This window comes from Herpailurus yagouaroundi, unplaced genomic scaffold (genome assembly GCF_014898765.1).
Source record: "Herpailurus yagouaroundi ecotype Mexico unplaced genomic scaffold, PumYag 159, whole genome shotgun sequence".
Lineage (NCBI taxonomy): Eukaryota > Metazoa > Chordata > Mammalia > Carnivora > Felidae > Herpailurus > Herpailurus yagouaroundi.
Window position 1 is genome coordinate 80569828 of NW_024412400.1, and position 26552 is coordinate 80596379.

The 26552-nt window shown below is 39.8% G+C and overlaps 1 long non-coding RNA gene across 1 annotated transcript; it reads right to left on the bottom strand.

Annotated features, from left to right (window-relative positions):
• Positions 1-334: 334 nt before the first annotated feature.
• On the bottom strand, positions 335-25369 carry LOC121034143 (uncharacterized). Its single transcript, XR_005792316.1, has 2 exons — positions 25140-25369; positions 335-442 (listed from the first exon to the last, which is right to left on the bottom strand). It is a non-coding gene; the product is annotated as an uncharacterized LOC121034143 (long non-coding RNA).
• Between the last annotated feature and the right edge of the window lie 1183 nt (positions 25370-26552).

Genomic DNA, 26552 nt, shown 5'->3' on the forward strand with positions numbered 1-26552 from the left:
AGCATCATAGGAGCAAGTCAAATCTATGCCTTTTTCTTTCCTGCCCACCTCATCAGGAAGGGTGTGGATGTTGGTCACCGTCAATGCCATAGAGTTTCTTCACAGGCTGTTTAATCTGGTGCTCTTTGGCCTTAACCTCCACAATGAATATAAAAGTGTGTTGTGTTTTTTTTTTTTTTTTTATTTTCATAGCCACTACTAAATGAATTTGAATGCAGCTCTCTGATTCCATATGCAGTTTCCCCACCTGCATTAAACATGCCTTCTTGCCATCACAAGATCTGGATTCAAGTGTAGACTGCCTCTTAATGCTCAGTAATTTTGTTGAGTCTAAGTGTTCTCATCTCGACATCCAGGTGGTGATCATCATGGTTCCACTCGTCTCCCAGGAGAATGACGAAGTCCTAGTGGATGTGAAAGTGGCCGTGAACTGCAGTGCAACCTGTGCATGCAAATAATAATACTAATTAGTAGTAGTATTCATTACAGTAACTATCATTCAGTTGCTTATGGTCTAGAACGGGAAATAGAATGCGCAAAGTAATTGTGCGGAAGGGGACAAGTAATGCAATCAATATACGCACAGAGAAGGAGCTGGAGGTATCCAGAGGGAGGTACCGAACATCTGTGGGTATGGGCTCTTGGGGACCACCGTGGCCTCTGCCCTGAAAAAGCAGCTCTATTCAACAGCAGGAGTAGGCAGAGGAGAACTATTCTGCAGGAAGTCTTTCCTTCAGGCAGGCAAATACACTCCAACAGTTACAATGGAGTGCTGAAGGCCACTGGCATCAGAGTCACTGTAGCCCCCGTTTGAAAAATGTAGTAATTGCTTTATATGTCCTAGAGACTCTAAATTGAAGGTCTGCAAACTGTAGCTTGAGGGCCGGGCACCTATTCTCACAAATATAGTTTTATTGGAATATGGCCATGTCCATTACTTACATATTTTCCGTCTTTCTTGCTACAACAGCACAGTTGAGTACAGAGACTGTATGACTTAAAAAGTCTAAAATATTCACTATCTGGCTCTTTAGGAAAATGTTTAAAGAATTTTGCTGTAAACAGATAGCAGCTACTAGTTAAATAAACAACTCATTATTCTAAGTACATACCTGCACATATGTGAGTAGGGAGAGGGGGCAGGGAGGGGAAGCTGAGGTGAGCAATGAGGGGACCATCTACTTCTTTGTTCACTGTCCATGGGACCTAGACCGTTGGCCATTAGTCACTAGGAGAGGCAGCACACTGTGATGAGTGGTTTTGCAAGCTTGGCTGCATATTAGAATCACCCGGGGATCTTTTAAAGCTCTGGATACGCAGGCCATCAGACCAATTAAATCAGAATCTCTTGGGGTGTGACTGGACATCAGTAATTATTAAAGCTGTATAGGCGATTTCAGTGTGCAGCCAAGGTTGAGAATCATTAATGTAGTGGAAATAACGCTGGCCTGGGTTTCTGAAATATAGTTCTAACCCAAGCTCTGGCACTATTTTATTTTAACTAATTAGTGGAATGTCTCAATGAGAAATTAATTAGTTTGATATGCTTTCTTCCTTCTAAAGCAAGTACTTTTACTGCCTTTTTTGGGGTAGGAGGATGCCTGGGAAGCTCTAAAGTAATGGCACTCTTATTTTGGGTTTTCTCTTTCCAGTCAGAGATTGTTCCCATGTACAATGGATTGAAGAGTTTATGGACTCTGGGAGTCATCAAATGGGCATGGAAAAGGGAACAGTCATAGGGCAAATCCATTTCAAACTTAAGATGTGTCAAGTAAAACAAAACAAAACAAAACAAAAAAAAAACCCCAAATCTCTATTTGAAGAGCTCTTCTACTGAAGAGGCATAGGCATAGGTATCTAAATACTTTCTTTTCTCTTTTTTTTTTTTAATTTTTTTAATGTTTGTTTATTTTTGAGACAGAGAGAGACAGAGCATGAATGGGGGAGGATCAGAGAGAGAGGGAGACACAGAATTGGAAGCAGGCTCCAGGCTCTGAGCCATCAGCCCAGAGCCCATCGTGGGGCTCGAACTCAAGGACATGAGATCTGACTTGAGCTGAAGTCAGACGCTTAGCCGACTGAGCCACCCAGGTGCCCTTTTCTCTTTCTAAGACCTCTTTACTCTTTCACATTAAGAGTGAATGGATCAACCAAGGTGGTTAAGAGAGAGGTATGAGAATAAACCAGGGTTTAACAATTTGGCACAGTGCTGTGGCTGTCCATTTGCAACCACAGGACTAATTATTTACTCCAGTATAAAGTAGGGTTACTGAATCAGTGACCACATTTTGGTTAGTGACTGGAAGGCTGGTCTAGCCCCACCCACACTTTCATGGACCGCTGGGTAGCTGCAGGGTCAGAGAGTCCACATTTTGGAAGTGTTTTTTGAAGGTGTGATCGAAATTCAAAAATGTTAATTAGAGTTGTAGGGCACTTAACCCTATTAACTCATTAGCTCACATTAATGTGGTTAATTTATTTGACTGACCTGAGGGAAAGGACATTGGTCTAGTGAATGTAAATGATGACCAAGGAGCAGGGCAAAAATGGTGCTAATTTGAGAAAGTAGATCTATTGAGACCTTATAAGGAGAGACCCGGGAGACTGGATAGAGATTCTGCTCTATCCAGAGTAGAATTTCTTTATTTTTTTCCCCCTTGATTCTAAAAGTAATATTTAATCACCAGAGAAAAATTGCAAATGCAGCAAAGCATTAAAAAAACAAACAAACAAACACTAAACTAAAATCGCCTTGTAATCTTTTCTCCTAAATCCCAACACTTTCTGATCTGTTGTTTCTGATCATTCATTAATGCAAAGTCCTGTGACAACAGGAATCAATTTAATATTTATTTCTAATATTTACCCATAGTGTTGTCCTATGACTCTCAGATGATCATTGCCCAAGCACAAGAATTCTCAACTGGTTTGCTGATGTGCCTTTTCAGGGATGCAGATGAAATGTGGACAGTGTGTTAAAACTAAGTTGTGGTGTGACTGGTTGTACACAACCTGATGGTTGACGTCTTTCCTGAAATAAGAGTATGGACAGGGAGTAACGTCCTGACTGTGGGAGGGAAGAGACATGGCACAATCAAGCCTGTGTTTGCTTTCTGGAGTGTTCTCTAGAATGTGAAGGAATGTTGTCTTTCAAATATTTAAGAAAGCACTGTCAGATCAGTCAACATATCTACAATAAAAATAATTACATTATTGTGTAATGACCCCCCCACAAGTGCAATAACCATGAGTGATATTTAATCATTGGGAATCACTGTTCTTCCTCAGAAGTGACTGCATTCTCATTACTAGTGACTTTTTCAGAGAGTTTACATACCCAGATTTTTAGTCCCATATTAGCACATTATTGAATTTAAAGGACTCAAAACCAGTCATTGAACACAATATTGAGACTCCCTATCCTAAGGAACGAGGGAGAGTATTAGTCTGCTATACATAACTCTACAGGCTGGGTGGCGTAAGCAGTAGAAATTTATTTTCTTATAATTCTGGAAGTTGAAAATCTAAGATCAAAACACCAACAGAATTGGCCTCTGGTGAGGCCTCTCTTCCTGGCTTGCAAATAGCTGCCTTCTAGCTGTGTCCTCATATGACTTTTCCTCTATATGTGTATCCCTGAGGTCTCTTCTCTAAGGACATCAGTCACATTGAATTAAGACACACCCATATGATTTCATTTAACTTTCATTATGTTCAAAAAGTCCTTATCTTCACATATAGTCATGCTGGGGGTTGGGGCTTCAAAATACGGGTTTTGGAGGGACATAATTCAGTCCATACCAGAGTATGTGATTTTTGCATATTGGAGGACGAGGTGAGGTTTATATTAGCCTTGCTATTGGGAGGGTTTTTGATGGACTGTGGACAGGGCCATAGATACAGGATAATCAAATCATGTTTTTGGAATAGGAAGAGAGGGTTTAAGTTTAGCTGGAACACAAGATTTGCGGAGAAAGAAATTTAGGACATAGGTTGAAAAAGGAAGGTTGGGGCCAAGTTGTGGAGCCCTGGAGTACCAGGCTGAGGATCTGTCACTGGGTTTCGAAGGGCAGCTAGGGGCCACTGAAGTATTTTGAGCTGGGGGATGACATGGGTCAAAGCTGCATTATAAGCAGATCATGCTGGTGAAGAACGGGTTGGAAGGTGGGGCGTACAAGATGGGGAGTAAGGAAGCCAGTTTGAAGGCCGCCGAAATAGCTTAAGGACATTTCAGAGGCAGCTTGGTGTGGTATGGTTGGTAAGAGCATTGACTCCAAAGCCAGGTTGTCTTGTCTCACACCTGATTTATGCCTCTTACATAACCGAATTACTTTCGGCAAATGACTTTGCTTCTCTAAGCTTTTGTTTCTTTGTAAGTGAGATGTGGCTGATGGAAGTGTTAGGAATTTTACACAAGTCAATAGATGTAAGGTGTTTAGAATAGAGTACGTGGCATACAATTCTGTTTAACTGTTTGCTTATATAGTGAAGGTGGGAAAACACTAGACCAAAATCCCAAACCACTTTCTTTTTTCCTTGCCCAACTTTGAAATAAGTTTCTTGCTTAATGACTACTATAATTTTCCCTACATTGGTATCTCAGGCCTACTTTTGTCATCAACAAGATTTTCGCCTAGCCTACCCCGATCTGCCTCCACTGATCCTGCCAAAAGAAATCCAAGATATACCCAACCAGGATTCAGAATGCATACAAGCAACCAATAAATCTTTTGAATCTAAAGGATACAGCTGTTCTAAAAGTTTACATCTGGATTAAGTAAGGTATGTAAATAGAAAGTCCGAACTATGCTAAAAATCTCATCTTTCTGCATTCATTTGAACAACCAGACTATAATGAACCAAATCACTTTAAGCTCTGCCTAGGAATATAAACACAAGCATAGTGCACTCAGGACAAGCCCACAAGGGCAACGTCCTGTGATTAAAAATATTGTCAGGTCGAAGTTCCTCACTGGGTTCTTGAAGGCATACAGAATGGCGGTTTTTATAACTAATGCAATATTCCATGCTGCTAGTGGATGGTACTTGGACTCACTTTAAGTTAGTCTGTGTTTAGGATGAATTATGTAAAATCCCCAAATCATCTGTTTTGTAAACATAAGAAAGGAAGTGATTCCAATGAATGGGAAAAGTTGTTCCAAATTGGGAAAATGGAAAATCAGGGCCAGATGGAAGTGTGTGAGAGGCTTGAAAGCTCTAGCATTGCAAACAGTGCACTTACATCCTCTCTCGTGCACTGAAGTGAAAGGAAACCTTATTTATGATTCCTGGGAACTGAGCTAAGGGCCATATATGTGTTGTTCACTCATTGTTTTCATTATATCAGCGGAGTTTTTATTATTAAGAACTTACTCTGTGCCAGGTTCTGGGTTTCTCAGGAAACCCATATTCCAGTAGTTTATAGGAGGATTACAGCTAGAAAGAAGGAAACTTTATGTAGTTCAACCTCATGACTTTACAGATGAAGAAACTCTGTTAAATCACTGCCAGGGCTAGGCATCCAGGTCCCTGATCTTACTCCAGTGCCCTGCTTGTCACAGAACACTGGCACTTGAGGTAGACACTTCAGCATTCTTTGCACTGATCACTGTAGAAAGGTGGGGAAAACAGTGCAAAAACAGATGACCTTGGAAGCCTTGGAAGATGATCTCCTCTCTAGGGCCTTGGGATTACCTTCTGCTGCCCTTGGAATAGCACACATAACTTATGAATTCCTTGGCATTAAGTAAAGGGTGGAGAAGGACGAAGATCATGGTCTGTCACATCTGAGGTCTTCACCCATTACAGCGAATGGCTGAGAAAACAAGGGGCTTCCAGTGCAGATCTAGATTTAAATACCCTTTTTAGTGTTTTCTCGCTGTTTTTAATTCTCTCTTCTCCTCAAACCTCAGAAGAGGTTTCTGCAAATGAGGTATGCTAATATTTCTTACTACTCCATACTGTCGTGAGTACTGAGGAAGGTCATTGAAAAGCTGTGACTGCCAGTTGACGGCTGGGCTGGACCTTGGTGATTGGAGGCTCCTTACCCCCTCTCCTGCCCTTGGAATGTGAGTTCCACTTCCTTTAGCCATTCAAGAGGCTGTCCCAAAGGCATAGCCTTGACATAGTGATGTGGATTGCAAATACCTGCATGGTATACACGGTTGAACCAAGGTGAAACGTCTTTACAAACTTTTAGGATTTGGGGGGGGGGGGTGAATGTGGAGATCCAATCACCTTGCTTCTGCCCCAAACTAGTCTGGTATGTAAATTTTTTTGCTTGTTAAAACTGCCACATCATAACCTGGAGTGGTCTGCCTGTTTCTTTGGTCTCTCCCTGCCCTCTGTAGAGGGGAGCTGGTTTCACCCATGACTTTCCGAGAGAGTTGGAAATAACAGTAATGTACTAAGGTGTAATGTAAGCAATGTAAATAATATAAGGTGCTAAGCACGTTGTCTGAAGGATGGTAAGCTCAATGGTAGTTAGCATTTTTCTCTGCAAACAGTGATGTGCTTAACAAATGTAGTAATTCATTATTTGTTAGGGTTCTATATAGTCCCTGCCCACAGGAAGCTCCCATTCCAGCAGACAAGGCAGACACATGCATAAATAATTTGCCTGCACTGCAGGTTATGCTGAGCATTTTAAGGAAATGGAGTAGAAAAGCCAGGGAGACTAATTTAAATTCTTCCCTAGGGGCCCCTGGGTGGCTCAATGGGTTGAGCATCCGACTTTAGTTCAGGTCATGATCTCACAGCTCATGGGTTCGAGCCCCACGTCAGGCTCTGTGCTGACAGCTCAGAGCCTGGAGCCTGGAACCTGCTTCGGATTCTGCGTCTCCCTCTCTCTCTGCCCCTAAACCACTCGCATTCTGTCTCTGTCTCTCTCAAAAATAAATAAACATTAAAAAAAAAAAATCAGGGGAGCCTGGGTAGTTCAGTCGGTTGAGTGTCCGACTTAGGCTCAGGTCATGATCTCGCGGTCTGTGAGTTTGAGCCCCGCGTCGGGCTCTGTGCTGACAGCTCAGAGCCTGGAGCCTGCTTTGGATTCTGTGTCTCCCTCTCTCTCTGTCCCTCCCCCGCTCATGCTCTGTCTCTCTCTCTGTCTCTGTCAAAAATAAATAAATTTTTCCCTATCCCTAATCATGGTGTATTTCCTACTGAAGATGGAACTGAGTAAGTGTCTTCAGTGAAAAAACAAAGTGATTTAGGGGGTTGGATGTGATAATTTATTTTCGGTAAATTGAACAGTTTGGGAACAGTTTCAATGAAAATGGGGCCTGTTTTTTAATTTTTTTTTCCCTTTCATCCTGAAATTGTTAATATGGTAATGTCCTCTATCCTGTGCTAAGGGAGCCAGAGGAAATAATGCCTTTTTGTTGAAATTTAAATCCATACAAGGAGAAAAAAAGAGAATCAATTTATGTGTGAGATGTGACTTCCACAGCCAAAAACAGGCTCTTGGAAATGTAGTTCATTTAGAGGTGCAATGTTTTATGCTGTTGCTGCTTCTGATAAAAAGAGCAGGGAGTAAACAGTATAAAATGTTGATATTATAAAACATTCCATGTGAACTAACATCAATAGAGATGAATAGGGCTTTCACGTAATTAATGCCAACCTGCCTCTGTGCTGTCATTTATTGTAGAACAGACAAAAGCAATTCAATCAGCTTTTCTAGAGCAAGCCCACGCGATCTTAATTAATGGGTTAATGATTTTAGGAACAACAACAAAAAGGTAATGTAGTATAGGGTTTCAAAAGTGGCTGGGGAGCTGGATTACAAATTTAAGAAAGATATTTTTATGTAACTGGGTCAGGGGGTAGAAACCAGAGATGTTTCTTTCCCTTTCACTCATTTTTTCACCTGAATACTGCTGACAGTGTCTGTGCTTCATTTAAGAAAAGAAGTTGGAAGGCCTGGGTTTACGTCTTGGATCTCATTCACTACATGTAGGAGACTGTATTTCGTCATCTATTTCTTAGTTTACTCATCATAAAATGAGGGAATTGGGTGAGATGATTATTAGGGCTCCTGAGTACTGTTGTCAGATTAGCACAAAAGAAAAACAAAGCAAAGCAAAATGAACACCCAGTTAAATTTAAATTCACATCGAAACCCAGTTAAATTTAAATTCACATGTAACTGGGCATCCTCTACTTCATCTGGCAACACTACTCTGAGGTATCAATTATGCCCATTCCTCATATAAGTTTTGAATAGTCACTGGATTCAGGAATCAAAATATCTGCTTTTTATATTCCTAATATATCTGGATTGGATAATCTGGCTTTGAGTTAAAGCCAAATTCAGTCTCCCATTCTTCCAATCATTATTCCCAATTAAATTTACTAGAGGTTATTTACAGGCAATCCCTTTGCAGGGGAAGAGCTGGAAATGGTGCCCTAATCCTACCCCTACCCCACCCCGCTCTACTCCACCCCAGGGAGTGGGTTGGACCACTTCTCCTAAAAGCAAGAAGAAGGGTTAATGGCAGATCCACCATCTATGACCATCTCTCTTGGGATGAGGTGGATTTCATTTTGCTGCTGCTCATACAAACTTCACAATAAAGTATAAGAAGATTTAATTGATTCATTTAGTCTTGACTGAAGGCTTCATAAATGCCATTAAAAAATAGCTAGCATGTACAGAGCTTACTATTTGTTAGAAACTATATAAGTACTTTATGTTTATTAACCCATTTAATCTACTTATCAATCCTAGGAATTAGTTTCTATTATCATTATTACCTCATTTTACAGATGAGGAAACTAAGGCACAAAAATGTTGAGTAATTTGTTTAAGATCACACAACTGGTAAAAAAACAAAGTCGTCACCTGAAACCCAGACTATTTGGCTCTAGTGTCTGCGCCTTTAACCATAATACGAGAGGGCTCTTGTCATCAATGCCAGCACAGCATCATCAATTGCTGGAGAATATTCAATAAAAAATAAAAAGGGACACTGAGAATCCTATAAAGTTGAAAAGACAATTCCTATGTACCTTACAGAACATATGACACACATATACTTCATACATGCATGATTGATATTATATTTATACATTTATATCAAGCGCATTTTATATATAGACGTGGATATATCTGGAAGTCAAGACATGTAAGACTTGAGTGGTAGATGAACATTTTCTATAGTGTCTTTCTTGCCATATTCCTTATGTTGTTGGAGTTCCCCTTTTGGTTGTACTGTCGTATTAAGACTAATTCAGTGCTTCACTCAGCAAACTTGTACTGAGTGAATACTGTGTTCTAGATACTGTTTTAGGCCCTTGACATATAAATTTGAGCAAGATAGGTTTCTTTAATAGTACCATTGATTATTGGCCCTGTGGAGGGATGATTGAGACCAAAAGAGAACATTTCAAGCAGCCTTGTTTAAGTGGGGAAGCAGAGTGTATATGACATATTGAAAAGAGTTTTTCAAACAAAGAGCTTCTTTGGAAGCACTCTTGAAAGAAGTGCCTCAACAAGAAAAGAGGCAATAAAGATAATAAAAGTAAGCATTAATAAGAATAAATTAATAGAGTTGGGGAAATATGGGGAATATTAGAATTTAGGCCTAGCCATGTGTAAAGTTGACCAAACATAACAGTCATTAATTTTTTTTTTTTAATATTTATTCATTTTTGGGAGACAGAGAGACAGCATGCAAGCAGGGGAGGGACAGAGAGAGAGGGAGACACAGATCCTGAAGCAGGCTCCAGCTCTGAGCTGTAAGCACAGAGACTAATGTGGGGCTCAAACTCACAGACTGTGAGATCATAACCTAAGCTGAAGTTGGAGGCTTAACCAACTGAACCACCCAGGCACCCCATTTAAATAAGATGTTGTAGATAGAACAATGGTCCTTCCAAAGATATCTACAGCCTAATCTTAGAACTCATAAATATGTTACCTTACATGGTAAAGGAGACTTTGCAAATGTGACTAAGTTGCAGATTTTAAGATAAGGAGAGTACTATGGGTTATCTGAGTGCAATGTAATCACGAGGATCCTTTATAAGACATGATTAAGTGAAGGAGAGGTTGGAGTAATACAAGCAAGAGGCCATGGTCTAAGGAAGGCAAGCAGACTCTAGATCCTGGAAAAGGCAGAGAAACAGATCTATCCCTAGAGCCTCCACAAGGAATACAGCCCTGCCTGAACCTTGAATTTAGGACTTCTGGTCACCAAAACCAAATGAGAATAGATTTACTGAAGCTACTAAGGTTGTGATCATTAGTTACAGGAGCCATAGAAAACTAACATACAAGGGATGAATCATCTCTTTCTCTCTGTCAGATAAGAATTAGGTGGTAGGTGGTCCAGGGCTGGTGGGAGAGTTTTGCTTCTCCAGGTTGCCAAAAAATCCTGGCTTTTTATATCTTGCTAATCTCCTTTATTAAGGGTGTATATTTCATCAATGGTCAAAATGTCTCACAACTACATACAGGTTTCGAGTTGAAGGAAGAGGAAAAGAAAGGTCATGTCCTTAATTTTTAAGTACATGCTCCAGAAATTGCACACATCTTTTCTCACATATCTCTGGACAGAACTTTATCACATGGTTATGTGGCAAAGGAGCTTGGGAAATGTGATCTTGATTTTGGGTGATTGTGTGCTGAACTAAAAGCCAGGAGCTCTACCCCTGCAGGAAAAAGGGAGAATGGATATTGGAGAAAACCAAGCAAGTAACTTAGTAAAGTCATTACCCCACTTAATAAAATACAAAGGTATAGAATAGTCTATGCTCTATGTTACCAATGATACCAACAAGTTGTGGAGGTGCAGAGGGAGATAAAACGTACATGAGAACGTGTTAAAACACTTGTCTAGTTAATGAAAATACAAGATATTGATTCACTTTTTAAATGTTTGTGTTTTAAATATAGCTATGCATCTTGATAATTTAAGAATAAACCCAGAGGCTTTATCTCATGAACTGTGAGCTCATGACGTGAGTTGAAATCAAGAGTTGGATGCTTAACTGAGCCACCCAGGTAACCCCAGAATGCATTATTTTCAAATACTCGGAAAAAAACCTGAACTATCCAATGGAAGGTATATTGCAAAGAAAATGAGTAGACACCTTTTGTAAATAGAAAACAAACTATTTGGTAGTAGTAAGTTCTAATAAAACAGTAAGTAAAATAAATATAAATGGATTATAGTCACCAACCCCAAACAGACTCTTTCAGGTGGGATTAAAAACAAGATCCACTGTGGGGCACCTGGGTGGTTCAGTTGGTTAAATGTCCAACTTCGGCTCAGGTCATGATTTCGCGGTTCATGGGTTTGAGCCCCACATTGGGCTCTGTGCTAACAGCTCAGCTCAGAGCCTAAAGACTGCTTCAGATTCTGTGTCTCCCTCTCTCTCTGCCCCTCCTCTGCTCATGCTCTCTCAACAATAAATAAATGTTAAAAAAAATTATTTTTAAATACCCAAGATGCACCTTTACATGATAAATACAAGCTATATTTATTTTAAAAAATACACAGAAAGATTAAACATAAAGGCATAAAAAAGATAGTAGATATGATCTGATAGTAAGTCAGAGTAGCAATTTCAAAGTTGAACAAATTAGAAGTGGAGAAAAATTATAGTCAGGAGAAAAGATAGGTGTAATAAACTGATAACATGACCTACAGATCAAGAATATATAACAACCATAAACATATCTGCTTCCAACATTATCAATGTATGTTCAAAATGTATAAAGAGACAACGTACAGAACAATGGTGGAATAAAGGTAAATTAATATCTGGAGCTGGAGAGTCCTTGAAAACTGTTCATTCAAACAGATAAAAGGAAGCAAAGGCACAAGAAATTTGAACAACAGCATTTAGATAAAAATTTGGTGCGTTAAATACATCTGTAGGAATAAAAATTAAAAAAAGATTTCTACTAAAAAAGAAAAACAGCAACAGTGTTGCATTATCCCAAACAAACAAGGAAGAAGGAAATCATAAAGAGGAGATAAAATTGATAAAGTAAGAAACAATAACAATATACAGATGAGTGTAAAAAATAAGTTTGAGTTCTTCAGAAAGATGAATAAGTTATATAGGCAACTAGTAATACTGATAAAGAAAGAAAATAAAAAGAAAATGAAAATTCACACAATACAGAATGAACAAAAGCTATTACTATAGATGTAATGAACCATGTATAATCATAGGTGTGATTTATGATTATATAATTACAGGTATAATGCAGATTACAAAAACAACAAATACCATTGAAGACATATTAACTGATAAACCTAGATGAAATAGATACAAATATTTTTTTAATCCAGAATCAGCAGAAGAAATAGAAAATTTAAAATAAAATAATATCAACTTTAAAAAACATAATGGAAACTGTAATGATTATCAGAAAAGTCCTCATCCCAACCCAGACCCCTTACCAAGATCATAGGCCCAAATAATTTGTAACTGATTTTTTTAAAAAATTAAGAAATAAGCATTTTTTTAATACACTGTCTTAGACAGTGAAAGAATAAAAGAAGCTGAGCTGCCGAAATCATTAAGTCATTTTCTGAGTCTAGTTTAACATTGATTTTTTGAGTATATAAAAATGTTGTCTGCAAGAAAATTTTAGGCCTATTTTATTTATAAACATAGATATGAAAATCCTCGAGTAAATAATAGATCACAAAGTGCAACATTACCTTTTAAAGAACAATATATTAATTTAAGGAAATCAATCACATGCTTAATTCAATAGAGGCAGAGAATTATTGAATAAAACTCAATTCTGACTTATAATTTTTTACAAAGTTAGATATAGAAGAGAATCTGATTAACTAGTTAAAAGCTATATGTAAAATATTTCCAGTAAACATCTTATTTAAAGAAATTTTAGATCTATTTCTTACAAGATAAGAAAGCCTTGTGTCACTATTACTGGTTGACTGAATGCTAGAGACTATAACCAATAAAATGAACAAGAAACACAAGGAAGTATCAATATTGGAAAAGAAAAAAAGATTCAGAGGTCATACCTATTTATGGAAACTAGCATAATCTTTTACACAGATATAGAACTCTAGTTCTGGTTAAAAGATGATCTTACTACAACCAACAATACTCTCACCAAGAATAAATAAAATATATATTTGTTATTCACAAAATGCCAATAAAACTTAAAAATATAAAGTCATTAAACTAATAAAAAGCATACAAAATGATTTTGGAGAAATTAATATCTGCACAAAAGGCATACAAGATCTGAAAAAAATGTAGAGATAAACCATGTTCGTAGATGAGCTAAGTTAACATTTTAAAGATGTCAAATGTTCTCAAGTTGAATAAATCGCACATGGAATTCCAATTAGAGCTTCGGCAGAGAAACTTGAAATACTGGGTCTAAAGTATATTTTGAAAAATGAAAGTTCCTAAGTAAATGACAATTTTGGAATAGATGAGCAAAAGGGAGTATTTGCTCTACCCTATATTATTGTATAACAATAAAATAAAACAAAGTGGCGTAAATAAATAAATAAATAAATAGAATAATAGAGCAGATTAAAGGGCCATAGATAGTCCCACCTAAAATACGGTATAAAATTAAGGTAGCTACTGTAATTTGTCTGAGAAAGACCTGACTTTATGCCTGTTGGCTTAGCAAAATTACAATATCACCTTTTACTCTCAAATCCCTCCCAGTTTGGATTATAAATTATATGATTTCCTCATATGTAATAGATTAACATAAATCACTGGAGGAAAGACAGATCTTTTAACATATAGTAACGTCTAAGTGGCTTAGCAAATGGAGAAAAATGGAAATCGATAAAATTTTGAATGTCTTACACACCTAAATATACAGATAGATTATAAACTGGTAAGAAAATGTTGAAAAACACCTTGGTGACTTTGGGGTGGGAAATGATTTCTTGAGCAGTACCCCAAAAAGTGCAAACTAAATGGGGAAAATGGATTTAGCTACATAAAACTTCAGAATTTCTGTTCAATGAAGGGCATTGTAGATAAAGATAACAGATGGGAGACAGACTGGGAGAAGATAATTACAACACTTAAAACTGACAAGGGATTAATATCTAGAATAATTAAGCAATTCCTGCAAGTCAACAAGAAAAAAAAAAAGAAGAATTAATAAAAGAATATGAAAAGGCGATTCACAGAAGGGGAAACCCAAATTACCTACATGCTCATCTCATGAAGAGATCCCCAACATCACAAGTAATCAGAGGGGTATAAAATAAAACCATGAGACTCATCTTACACCCATCAGATTGATAAAAATTAGAAAGTCAAATGGTAATATTGTTGGCACAGATGTGGTGAAAGGAGAATCCTCATGCACCGCTGGGCATGGGGCAGGGGAGTGGAAACTGATGAGCCATTCTGGACCACAATCTGTCAGGTTATTGAATATGTGTGTATCCCATGACCCAGAAATTCCTCTCTTGGATCTATAGCCTGGAGAAACACAGGGTCATAGGTGAAATGTACAAGGATAGCCAGAGCATTAGAGTTTGGGTAGGGAGATGTTGCTCTATGAAAACATTCAGAGAGAAAAGACCATTGTAAAGCTGGAGCTGACTTCCTGTGTCTGCAGGCTTGTATTCTCGTTGAATTTTCTTTGATTGCTCCATTCACCTCAGTCTTAGGGTATTGTCAAGGACCAGATACTGCCCCTTCTCTGGCACTCTCCCAACCTTTTCAGCGCCCTATTAGGAAGTGTCTAGGAAGTTAAATACATCAAAAGTGTTAGGAAGTCAGTAGAACATTTAAAAAAGCAGATGTTATCACAGGATGGAGACAATTCTCAACCCAGGGGGAAATGGCAGAATATAGGTTTCAGTGACAGCAAACTAAAAGAGAAATCCATGGCATCATTGAGTGCAGACATTTGGAGGTTCCATCAAAATTGCGGTCCCCTTCTGCTCTTTGCCTTTGCATAGCAAAAGGGAAACAACTTCATACATGATTATGGCTCTGAAAACGTGTACCAAGAGCCAAAGTCTTTCCAGTTTTAGCAGAATTCTAGTTTTGAACACCAGCTTATTATGAGAGAATGTTCACTTGCCTTCCTGTCATTTCTAGAAAGACTTTCGTGCCTATTTCAGGAAAACAGGTGAATTTTGTCCTCATCCAAATGGCATCTCAGAAAGGAGATCATTCTCAGGTAGCTTCCTTTCTGGCTTTAAAAAATTTCCAAGAACCCCAGAACATTAGAGCTGGAAGTTTCCAACAAGTGAACTGACACAACCCTCGCCCACTATGGAATTTTCTCTACAAACATCCATTCCCTAATGAAGAAATTTGCAGGAACCAGGCCATTGATCCATTACTTTAGGACCTATCTTCTCATCCTCAGGAAAGCTGTGTAAGCCATTCCGATAGAGGCTATGGCAGGAAAGCTCCCTCCCTGCTACTCTTGAGCCAGGTTATAACTCTTGGGTCTCACCTCCTTCATGAAGTGAGAGATCATACTCCTTATCAATCTTGTCTTCTCCAGGATGTCCTCACCGTGGTGGATGAATGGAATGAATTTTAATGAAGATGAGTTAATTTTAATGAAAGTTAAATAGACTTTCATCTTCCTCTAGACATTTTAAGAACACAGTAAAATATTGGATCTCTAACCCTCCCTAACTATCCCCCCAATTATTTTCAGGGGGCCCAGAGGTATACCTACGGATGCACAAATATGCCTCCTCAGTCTTGGTTGCCAAAGTATCTATTTCCCTGGTAGTTTCATTACTATGCTGCTGCTGGTGTTCCTCTTGAATGGTACCATGGGTGTTATACCAAGGGTTCTCTTGGGGTTCTCTCTTGGCCTCTTAATCCCACCTCAGGGCATTGCTTTGCTTCCTGCTGTGGCTAAGGCCCTTGGCATCTACCAATAGAGTAAAACATGCCGTTATGTCTATGGTTAAGAGCACCATGTGCCTGCCTGCCACATCTTGGACCACTGATGGTACTGGTGCTCCTGTTGCTGATGTCTGCAAGATGTGGCCATATCGTAACATGCAATGTCTCCCAATTCTGGGCCACTGTCTCTTCCACTGATTCCACAGTGAGGCGACCCCTTACTCCAAAGCCTCATGGACATAATGGGTGAATACACCCCACTCAGGTCTTATTTGCAGGTTTTTCTTTTCTCAGGATTTGAGCACAGGTCCCCAGGGATTGAGTTGGGTAATGAGTCTAAGGCAAGGCATCAATGGTCCTTAATACCATTTCTCCTCTCCAGCTCAGAAGCAGTTTCAGGCATCTCTGCCTGGGCTTTGGCTATTATTTCTTAGATTGCCTTATTTCTCGAGACACTCCTCTCTAGGTCTGGGCTTCAGACTTGTCTCAATTTTAGGCTGTCAGCAGCTACAGTTAGAGCTGAAACTCCCTTGCTCCAGGAATGCTTGAAGTGCAGACCAGCACAGCCATTTGAGGGAAGCACGAGTCTCCTGTACCTGATCTCCTTTCCTTCTCCTTTCTCTGCTCCCTTTTGTCTTAGTTGAGAAGCCCACTTCCCCCTAGAAACTGGCTCATTTTATAAGCTGGATTCTCAGTATGGTCCTCACATTTCCTAACCTTACTGCAGGGCCCAAGATGATGAACTAAAAGCTGCTCCCATTATCCAGGAAAAACATAACCCTGTGACTATGGATTTGAACTTTGAAATCGGAGCCTCAGGTTCCAGTCCTAATCCTGTCCCTTTCCGGCTGTGTGGTTTGGGCATACTGTGAACCACCGTCAGTCTCAGTTTCTTTATCTGTAAAAGCAGAAAGCAGTATTACCCACTTCACAGGACTCTTGCGAGGATTAAATAAGATATATGTCGCGTAGCATCGAAAATGGGGGTGCTACTACTGTTATTAATTAGGGAGAAAACCAAAACCACACACAGAGCAAGGGTGAGGTGCTCATGGCTTTAACTGCCATCTTCAAGGGGGGACATGGATGCTTCCTCATCTGAGTCATTCACTCAGACGCTGGCAATTTTTGGCCCTATTACCTGGTGATGGGGCCCTCTGGCGGCAGACGAGAGTGTAATCTCTTTCGGACAACCTGAGTTTACCGTGATAGACTTTCAAATAGGGGAAAAGACCCAGCAGATTCTTCAACTGCCCTGCACAGAGTCCTTAGATTCACACATTGAGCCATTTGTCCTTGTCTGCGTGTCACATATAAAACTGGACACAAATCTCAAACCTAATAATTTGGCTTCCGATGTAAAAATCAACTTCCCTCCCCCCATGCTTGGGATCTTTCTGGGTCACTAATGCCCACCCCTTTGAGATCTCTTTCTGAACCAATGGGGCGCTCCATAAAGTGAATTGAATTGCATTACCTGCTGGATAACAGGGCTGGTTAAGTTCTTAAGAGGCCCTAAGCATTGAAAAGCTAAAATCTCTCATCTTTAAGAATTGGAAAAAAAAAAAAAATCAAGACATAAAATAAGTATCAGAAAGTCAAAGGAAGATGAGCTTTCCCCCATAATGACAACTTTAATGTAGTTTTTGAACTACCAAGAATAAATTTCTTTGCCAATTACCTGCTTTTTGGTTGCATTCATTTTTCCACTAGCTTAGCATGTGTTTTATCCTTCTTTTAGTCATCTGCATCTGCTAGACATATAGGAAGTTGTAAGTCAGAGGTGAATAAAAATCTTGGTAATATTTTCTGTCTATAAGATGTTTCCTAATTTATAGATTACTTAGATAGCTGTTATGTCTCAAAAATATCCCACCAATTCTGGTTTAATGTAGATTTTCAATAAATGAAAATGAAGCATGAATGAAAAGCAAAGAGGAGGTATTATCTTATGTCTGTGGATAAGCAAGGAGAATCCCACGGAGGGGGTGCTGTGTAAATTACTGGGCCATCAGGTATTAGAGTTGGTTCTTGTGTCCAGGACTCCTGACAGCTTCTTTATATTACATCTCAGCTACTTGGGGCCTACTAATGATCCCTGGGGAGAAGGAGCTCAGTCTTGCTGGAAGAAAAGTATGCAACAAAACAGAACATAAAATAATTTCTTTAAGTATTTAGATAAAACATCATATCACAACACATAATCTGCTGAGACTGGGAGGAACCTTATTTTACAGAAGGAGGAAACTGATATCCAGGGAGGGGGAGAGCTACTTGTATGAGAGGCGTGGTAGCTCACCAGCAGGACTGGTCCTGGAATTCTGGTCTCGGCCCAAAGACCTGCATACAGGGGGCAGCTGAAACAAGTAGATTGGAATAGACCTGGTTCCCACCACCACTTGTGGCTGGAGACACTGAGATACTGTTCACTGTTGTTTATTCTGCAAATATTTTGTAAAGCAAAGGAGAACGCCGCTGTGGCGCATGCTAACTCTAAGGTCTTTCTACTTTCACCTGGCTTCTAAGGTCAAAATTAAATGGGTTCTGCTCAGAAAACAGAGGAAGGAACATATAGAGACTAAATCCAAACTAAGAGCTAAGGTAAATCTGAAGCACAAAATACCTAATGATGTCTGAGGTTTTATGAAAATAAGATTCTATTTTTGAGGGGAAAATATGGAGACAGTACAGACTAAAAGAGGGACATAAGGGGTATTGCAAAGACCTGGAGACTGGGAATTAAGGGTGTCAGGTTGTGAGAGGCTCCCTACAGTCCCGCTGGCTTTCTTTGTGACCTGGTTCAAGTATTTCTTTCTGAGCCTCAGTTTTTCCATCTGCTAAAATGACAAGGTTGGACGATGTATCACACAGGCCCTTTATGGGATCTGACCTTCTGTGACATTAAGTGTTCTCTTTATTTTTCATATTTTCACCCCAGATGAAAGAATAATTTGTTGATTTACTAAGAAGCACACTGTCACCAAAGTCCATCCTCTGCTTAGCCTATTGAAATTTTTTGGGCGACAACTGACTCCGGGGACTGGCTTGTGTATGTTGAAAGCATGCCATTCACCACCTCAATTTCGGCATTGGAATGGCACTGGAATTCTATGACGCCCACTCTTTTGAATTGGAGAAGGGCACGGTGACATTGGCATTTCTACTTGGGGCTAGCGGTTGAATCACCCTTTAAAACTAGTAGTTGGGTTGGGATCCAAAGATGGCTACTGAGCAGAGCCAAAAGTTTCCACAAGGATGTCATTAAGAGAAGTGACTTTCATTACCAGAGGAGAAAGTCGGTTCTCTCGAAGTAAGGAGGCCTATGAATGACGAGTGCCACCTACAGCACTTGAGCTATACCCACTACTCAAGACTTACACAAGGAACTTAATTTTTTTCATGTCTCATTTTTCTATCTGACGATCCAAGGTCAAGGTTTTACTGGGATCTATGTCTCCTATGAATAATAGGCACAAGGGAGATGTCGAGGAGATGTTTGATTAATAAACGAATTTTGATATCCAAAGTCAGTCCATCTCCTCAAAGAAGTAACAGTAAAGAAAGAGAGGATGTGTATCTATAAAATAGTAATTATAAGGTAGTCTGTGACCTTTGCTATAAGAAAGAGATAAGTCCAGTATCACAGGGGCTTCAGAGCTAGAGATGTTACATGGGTGGGACATCATGGAAAAGAAGGAATTTGAGATGCACCTTGCAGGACAGGTCTGTTTTTCATATGTAAGGAGGGTAATAACTAGCAAGAGGATAACCTGGTTAAGAAAGTGTTAGCTGAGGTAGGAAGAGCTATTGTGTAGAGAAAAGAGCTGCGGTCTAGGGTGTCTGAAGGGGAGAAGAAGTTCAGAAAGTCAGTTGGTAGTCTTCTTGGGAAGAAATGATGATGACAGACTCTTTGTATTACACCGAAAATGGACAGCCACTGGGTATGTTTGAGAAGGGGCATGATATAATCCGAACAAAGGATTAGAGTTAATTCATTTAAACCTATAATGACAGTACTCCATGAAAGGACCATAGTATTATATTTTATGTCAAAGTGTGGTTTGCTCTTTGAAACTGTAATGCTCATCCTGGGTGAAGAAAATTAACTCATTCAAGTGATCAGAGTGTTCATGAATATTCCTGGAAAATGACCAAATAAAACTCTGCTACCCTGGATGATCTAATGTATCTGGCATAAGCAGAAATGTACCCCTAGAGAGTTTATTTAACTGCGTCCTTCATTGGCTAAGGTCTATTTTTAATCAATGCATATATATATATATATATATACACACACACATGTAAATACATATATATGTAAATACATACATATATATGTAAATACATACATATATATGTAAATACATATATATAAAATATATATAAATAAATATATAAATATATAAATACATATATATATACATATATGTGTATATGTGTGTGTGTGTGTGTGTGTGTATATATATATATATATATTAAAGGGCTACACTATAAACATCCTGTATAGCAAACATGATATTTTAGGTCTAAGAGCACTAAAGGACTTCCCAAGCAAATATGATTTTATTCTCAGCATTAATACCATATAATTGCCAAATGCAGAGCATTCTAGTGCAAGGATTTCAGTGAATTCATCTATAGCCAGGTCTAGTTTTCCATTTCATCAGCAGGGGCAAATGACTTATGTAATTGCTATTCATTACTTGGGGAAAAGGAGGACTATAAGGCTCAAAAACGTTCTTGTGAATAGTCAAGATTTACACATTTTATGGCATAAGTGGAAAAGAGGACAGATATTGGAATTAGATGTTTGGATTCAGTTTTGACCCCGTCAGTATTAGTAGTGATACTGGAACGAGTTGTTTGACCTCTAAACCTCAGTTCTCAATCTGTCAAATGGGAAAATACCTCTACAGTACATGGATCAGAAGCTGGCACAGAGTTAACAACCTGCTAAACTGTGACTATTTTAATCATCACCATTGTCACTAAAATATATTCACCCTAGATTGTCCATCCCCATTGTAAAGAAAGTTATGTGTGGGTTACTGAAACAGTGTTGCATTTCTGAGTATACTTGGATCACAGCAGGAAGAACTACACTGGAGGGGATAGGCAGGGGCTGAATGGGTTGAGGGCTGAGGAAACCTGCCTGCGGCAAGAGTTTGGCATTTGGGCAGGCTGTGGTCTATATTCGAGGGCCCAATATCCACACTGAGCTCAGGCAGGGGCTGGCACCAGAAAAGGAAGGTGAGGAAGAGCGAAGGAAAATCCAGCAGCAGGAGCAGGAGGGTGTTGCCTAAGGTCAGGGGGAGAGGCAGGATCCAGACAGTGCAGGGCCTTGGCTACGGGGACAGCTCCTGGAAATGGAATTGGCCAGAGCCCTGCAGACTTCTGGGGCTTCCCAAAGAGGCAGAGTTGGGGACCAGCGATTTGAGGAAACCGAGGTAGAGGCTCGGGTAGAGTTGGGGATCAACGGTTGATCTTGTGCACACTGAATCTCTAGGTCAATTGCAGCAAGATTTAATTTCAGAGTCTACTGGTCAGTAGCCAGCGCGTGCTGGTCATCTCTCTACTCCTCTTGGGCACTGAGTTATACACAGTCTGGGTGGACTCAGAGAGCACCATGTGGTCCAGTGAGGCTGACAAACGGGTCTGAATCTTAGGACTGTCGCGAAGATCCAGTGGTTAAATATATGAGGCAGAGCTCGCTATTTCTCGGAAGTATCTAGGAAATTTTTCCTGGCCTGAGTTGTAGGGAATAGTTATTCAGGGAATTCTTTAAGTCAAAAACCCAGCAGAGCAATACAGGGAAAGAGGAATGATTCATCTGACAAACCAGGGAAATTGAAAGATTGTGTAACAGAAACATCACAACCGTGTTTTCAATGCTTCTCTGAAAGATTTACCAGTTTCTTTTTTGAAAGTTCTAAGATGAAAGGTATTTTCCATTATGCTCTTCCTGTAGTGGAAGCTGCCCAGAGAAGGCAATTTTTGTTTTATGGCTCTTAGTCAACTCTTTCAACTACCTCCCTAACACCAAGAAAAACTGATATAAGAGTCCGTGATTCTTCACTGAACCCAGAGCGGAAGTGGAAAAGCATTGGAATAAGACCCCTCCTTAAGGCAGAGAAAGATCTTGAAATCCATGGAGCTTAATGTTTTGTTGTTGTTGTTGTTGTTGTTTTTCTGAAAATACAGATATGGCTCTTTTTGTCAAAGCCAAGTAGATGGAGAAGGATGCTATAAGAATTGATATAAAAGCCAGAGATTTAACATGTATATTACTGAGACGTGTGTTTGTGTGTGTATATGGTCTTTAAAAAAGTATCTATTTGCCTTAACCAAACCATTTTTTTCAAGTGAGATTTTAGCTGGTATTTAGTTACCTGGTTCCTCTGGACCAAATTAAAAGTTTTGTGTGTGGACACTTAGGCCAGAAATAGGAGGGGCTTTCCCAAGGTTGCCAATGATGCCAATGGAATTAGGAGATGCTGTCTCCTAATTCCCAGTCTAAAGCCCTCACTGCCACAGTGTGCTGCCTTATTCTAGTGTCTTCTCACATTCCATCTTCTTCATTCTGAAAATTTTGTGATGTTCCCCACTTAAGCTGGGGTCCCCAAAGCAGACCCCAAGGCAAGAATTCATGTGCAATCCAGCATTGCAAAACAGCATTCTCAGGAACAACTTACAAGGTAGTATGGGAGTAGGAACTGGAAGGAGAGAAAGGCAAAGGAGGGTGTTTCCCACTTACTTCCATTACTGTAAAACCAGAGGTGCCCTTGCTGTTCTCTCTCTCCCTCATTTGGGTGTGGTTCCTTTTCAGCAGAGAGCTGGATCCAATTAACAGATCTCGGTAGATGTTAAGTACATGAATGAACAGTGTCAAGGATCATTCCAGCTAAAGTAATCTCTCTCTCCTATGAATCCTTTGTGGTCGCATCATTTTCTCTTGAATCATAATTATTCATATGCATGTGCTAAATCCCCTGCTGTTTTATAAACTCCTTGAGGTCAAGAATCATGTTAGACTCCCCATGACAGAGCCTAGTATGAGTGTTGGAACACAGTAGGGACCCAGGCAATGCCAATTGGAATGGTTGAAACATTCTCTCAGTGCTGATAGATGAACAGCTTGAATGCATAGTCCTAGACCAGACCAGGGTAGGATTTTTCATTTTTATTCTTGTTCACACCCACTCCTTTGGGACTACATCGTCTTGGACTACTAATCAAAATGATTGCAGAACCTTTGGAAAGCTTCCACGCCATGTGAATATTGAAGAAGATACACAATCCCAAGTGCCTGAGATGTTTTACCCTTACTCATGCTTTACTCTTCCAATGGCATCTCGAGTTGTTTCCACCCCCCAAGGGGAATAATTTCTGAAGTGTAAGAATTAATCACTCTTGCTCCCTTCTGGAAGTATTGCCAAATTAACGGCTTGACATCACATCTATCATTCTTCCTCTAAGCTCTCTCAGGCCCATTAGGATTGGGGAGTGTCCTGAAACATGGTACAGACTAAAAAAAAAAAAAAAAAAAACACAAAAATCTTGGGAATCAGTAAGTGAATCCAAAAATGTTCAGCACATAGTGGCATTTGAGACCCTGGGCTTGTTACTGTTTGTGTTGCCAGCACATGATGTTTGTATGGTTCAGCCATAAGGTTTGCACTGATACCATATCTCTTTGGGTCTGAGTCTTTAGAGTGGAAAATATCTCCTTTGGGCTGTAACACGAAGGAAAAAAAAAAGATTTTTGGATTGGAAATCATTTTGTAAAACTCCAGCAGTTTTATTTTGTCTAGACACAAGGCAATAAAAAGGGAAATCATCAGAGATGATAATAAGATGGCACGTGCAAGAGGAGGCACTTCCTGTAGAGCCATTATGGGGTGTTTTTTTTTTTCCACACATTCTGTGGCCTCATTTCTATACTCCCATCACCTTCTGCAAATTCTTTAACAACTCTCCTGTGTGGCCCAAGGGAGAAAGTGTTAACAGCTGTGGGCAAAACTTTCGCTGGAACAAAAAAATGAAATAAAACCCTAGGAGAAAATGGCCCACTGCCGGAAGACAAGAAGGGGTGATCGCCATTTCTGAAGGCCAGTTCCTATTTTTGTATGTATATTAACATACAAATATATGTATGGCACGAACTTCTTCTGGATCATCAAAGTCTCCCTTTGCCCTGTGTGTTAATTGAAACCAAGTTGTGAGCTCTGTATGCATAGACTGGAAAGGTGCTTAGAGATTAGCACTCCCACCCACACGACCCCTACAAGAGGAATGAGGCCTCAGAGGTGACAAGTAATTGAAATATTTGCTAGAGTCAAGGTTTTAACCTAGCACTCTGGAATCTTTCCACTACCCGGCATTATGCTATTCTTTTTTTTTTTTTTTTAACGTTTATTTATTTTTGAGACAGAGAGGGACAGAACATGAACGGGGGAGGGGCAGAGAGAGAGGGAGACACAGAATCGGAAGCAGGCTCCAGGCTCTGAGCCATCAGCCCAGAGCCCGACGTGGGGCTCGAACTCATGGACCACGAGATGGTGACCTGAGCTGAAGTCGGACGCTCAACCGACTGAGCCACCCAGGCGCCCCGCATTTTGCTATTCTTGAAACCACCTCTCCCAGTTTAACAATGGATCCCTTCTGTGTGATCAAGTCTCCACAATGTAGTTTGACCTCACTAACAGTGTCATAGTCAGGTAGAAAGTGAAAAATTTAGCTACTTATTATACGATGGCACCAAACACCCAACCTAACAAAATTATCTTTTATTCTGTATATTTATAACCGTGTATGTACCCCTTGTGGGCTCATAAAGCATCCCATTGGATCGAGGGATTTAGAAAGGTCAGAGGACTGTTAAAATTCATACGGTCTCCACAAATAAGGGTTCCCCAACAAAGAGGCCTGCATCATGAAACCGTTTTAAGAAAAATAATCCTTAATGCTGGTTTCATAAAGCTGATGCTTTCTTGGGAAAGTAGTGGGTTGTCTGTAAAGGTGACTTACCCAGGATGTGGCTAACTTACAACAGCTGTATTTAAAACACACACTCAGCCTTTATCCCTGAGGCTGGGGAAGAGATGGATGGTTTATGCTTTTGCTGCTCAGGCTGGATTGGTGAAACAGACCTCAAAATATACTAAGTAGAAGGCACACTCAGAGGCACTGAGCAAGGCCCATATGTGCAAAGACCAGTTCACACGCAAGATGCAGCAAACGCAGACTGAGGAAGTTTCATTTAGACAATTCTCTTTCTCTGAACATACCTAGTTTTGCCCCTCTGGGTACTATCATTAAGACATCGATGGTCATGAAGGTGTCCCAGGGTAGATATGCACCAGTTGCGACTCTATCGCCTACTAGGTCCGTGACCTTGTGCAAGTTATTCAGTCTCCTCAAGTCCCGGTTTCCTAACGTTGACAATGTGGATGATCGTATTTCTCATTACAAGATTGTCGTGAGGATCACATGAGATGGTTCCAAGTGTTCGGCACATAGGAGACCTAAAAAAATAGCAGTAAGAATGATTAATATTTACTGAGTACTTTCTACGTACTAGGCATAGTTGTAAGCACTTCACATGGATTAATTCAATAGATGATATTGTTTCGATTTTAGAGATGAGGAAATTGAGGCACAGGCAAGTTATATAATTTGCCTAGGATCACACAGTCCGTGGTTGTGTAGCTGGAATTAGCAGTCTGGCACCAGAAGCCCTTACATGTTAACTACTATTGTTACTGTATTCTTAAAATGATACAGGACAGATTATGACATTGTGTAGATTTCATGCAGCGTAGCTAATAATTTAACGAACATGCATTGAAGAAGGGGAAGTTTTCCAGCTTCGCGCAAAGGGTTCCAGGCTCGGAGTCTTTGGGGGAATATAAGAAGTTTGAGTTGCTAGTATCTAAAGTCAAAGTCACAGATGCAAATGATGTAGCTGGAGAAGTACCAAGTCATAAAGATCTCATGATAAGAAATTGTGATAAGGAGCTAAATCTTAGCCTACGTTTGAAGAAAAGTCAGGGAAGGGTAAGAGTCGGAGAAGAGAGTCTGGGTCCTAGTCACTTCTTTTGAACCCCTAGATCCAGCTGTGGCTGTGGTGTTTCTTTGAACTTACTAGTTATGTAAGTTAATGCCTTTTCTTTGAGTGCATGTGCTAGTTGGAGTTGAATTTCTGTCACTTGGAATGTAAAGAATCTTGACAAGAGAGATTAGGTCAAAAACTATATTATTTTAGGTAAGAAAATATGAAGGCAAGACTTAGAGCAGTGGTGGTATAGACCAAGAGAAGACCACAAATTAGAGAGCTAGTTAGTGAGTGTAAGAGGGTGATGGAACCCTGTGAAATTTTTTTTAAGGAATTGTCTCTCTTCCATTATGTGCTGCATTGGGAAAGCTGTTAATCAAAGAGCTCTTCCTTCTTTTGGCCAAGGGATGGGTCTGTGACAAATGTAGGTAAAAAGACCCTTTCTTCTAGAAATCTGAGTCTTAATAGTATAACTCAAGGATGGGGAGGGAAAAAACTTCCTTGTTCATTCATTTCAGGGGCAAGACTGATGAGGCTCTCAGGATGTTTCTCGTACTAAGACTTCTGGAGTTGTCTATTTCTGACCTATCAAACCTGATTCTTCCATCTGGTGAGCCACACCCCCCCTCCCCAGTTCCGTATGTAA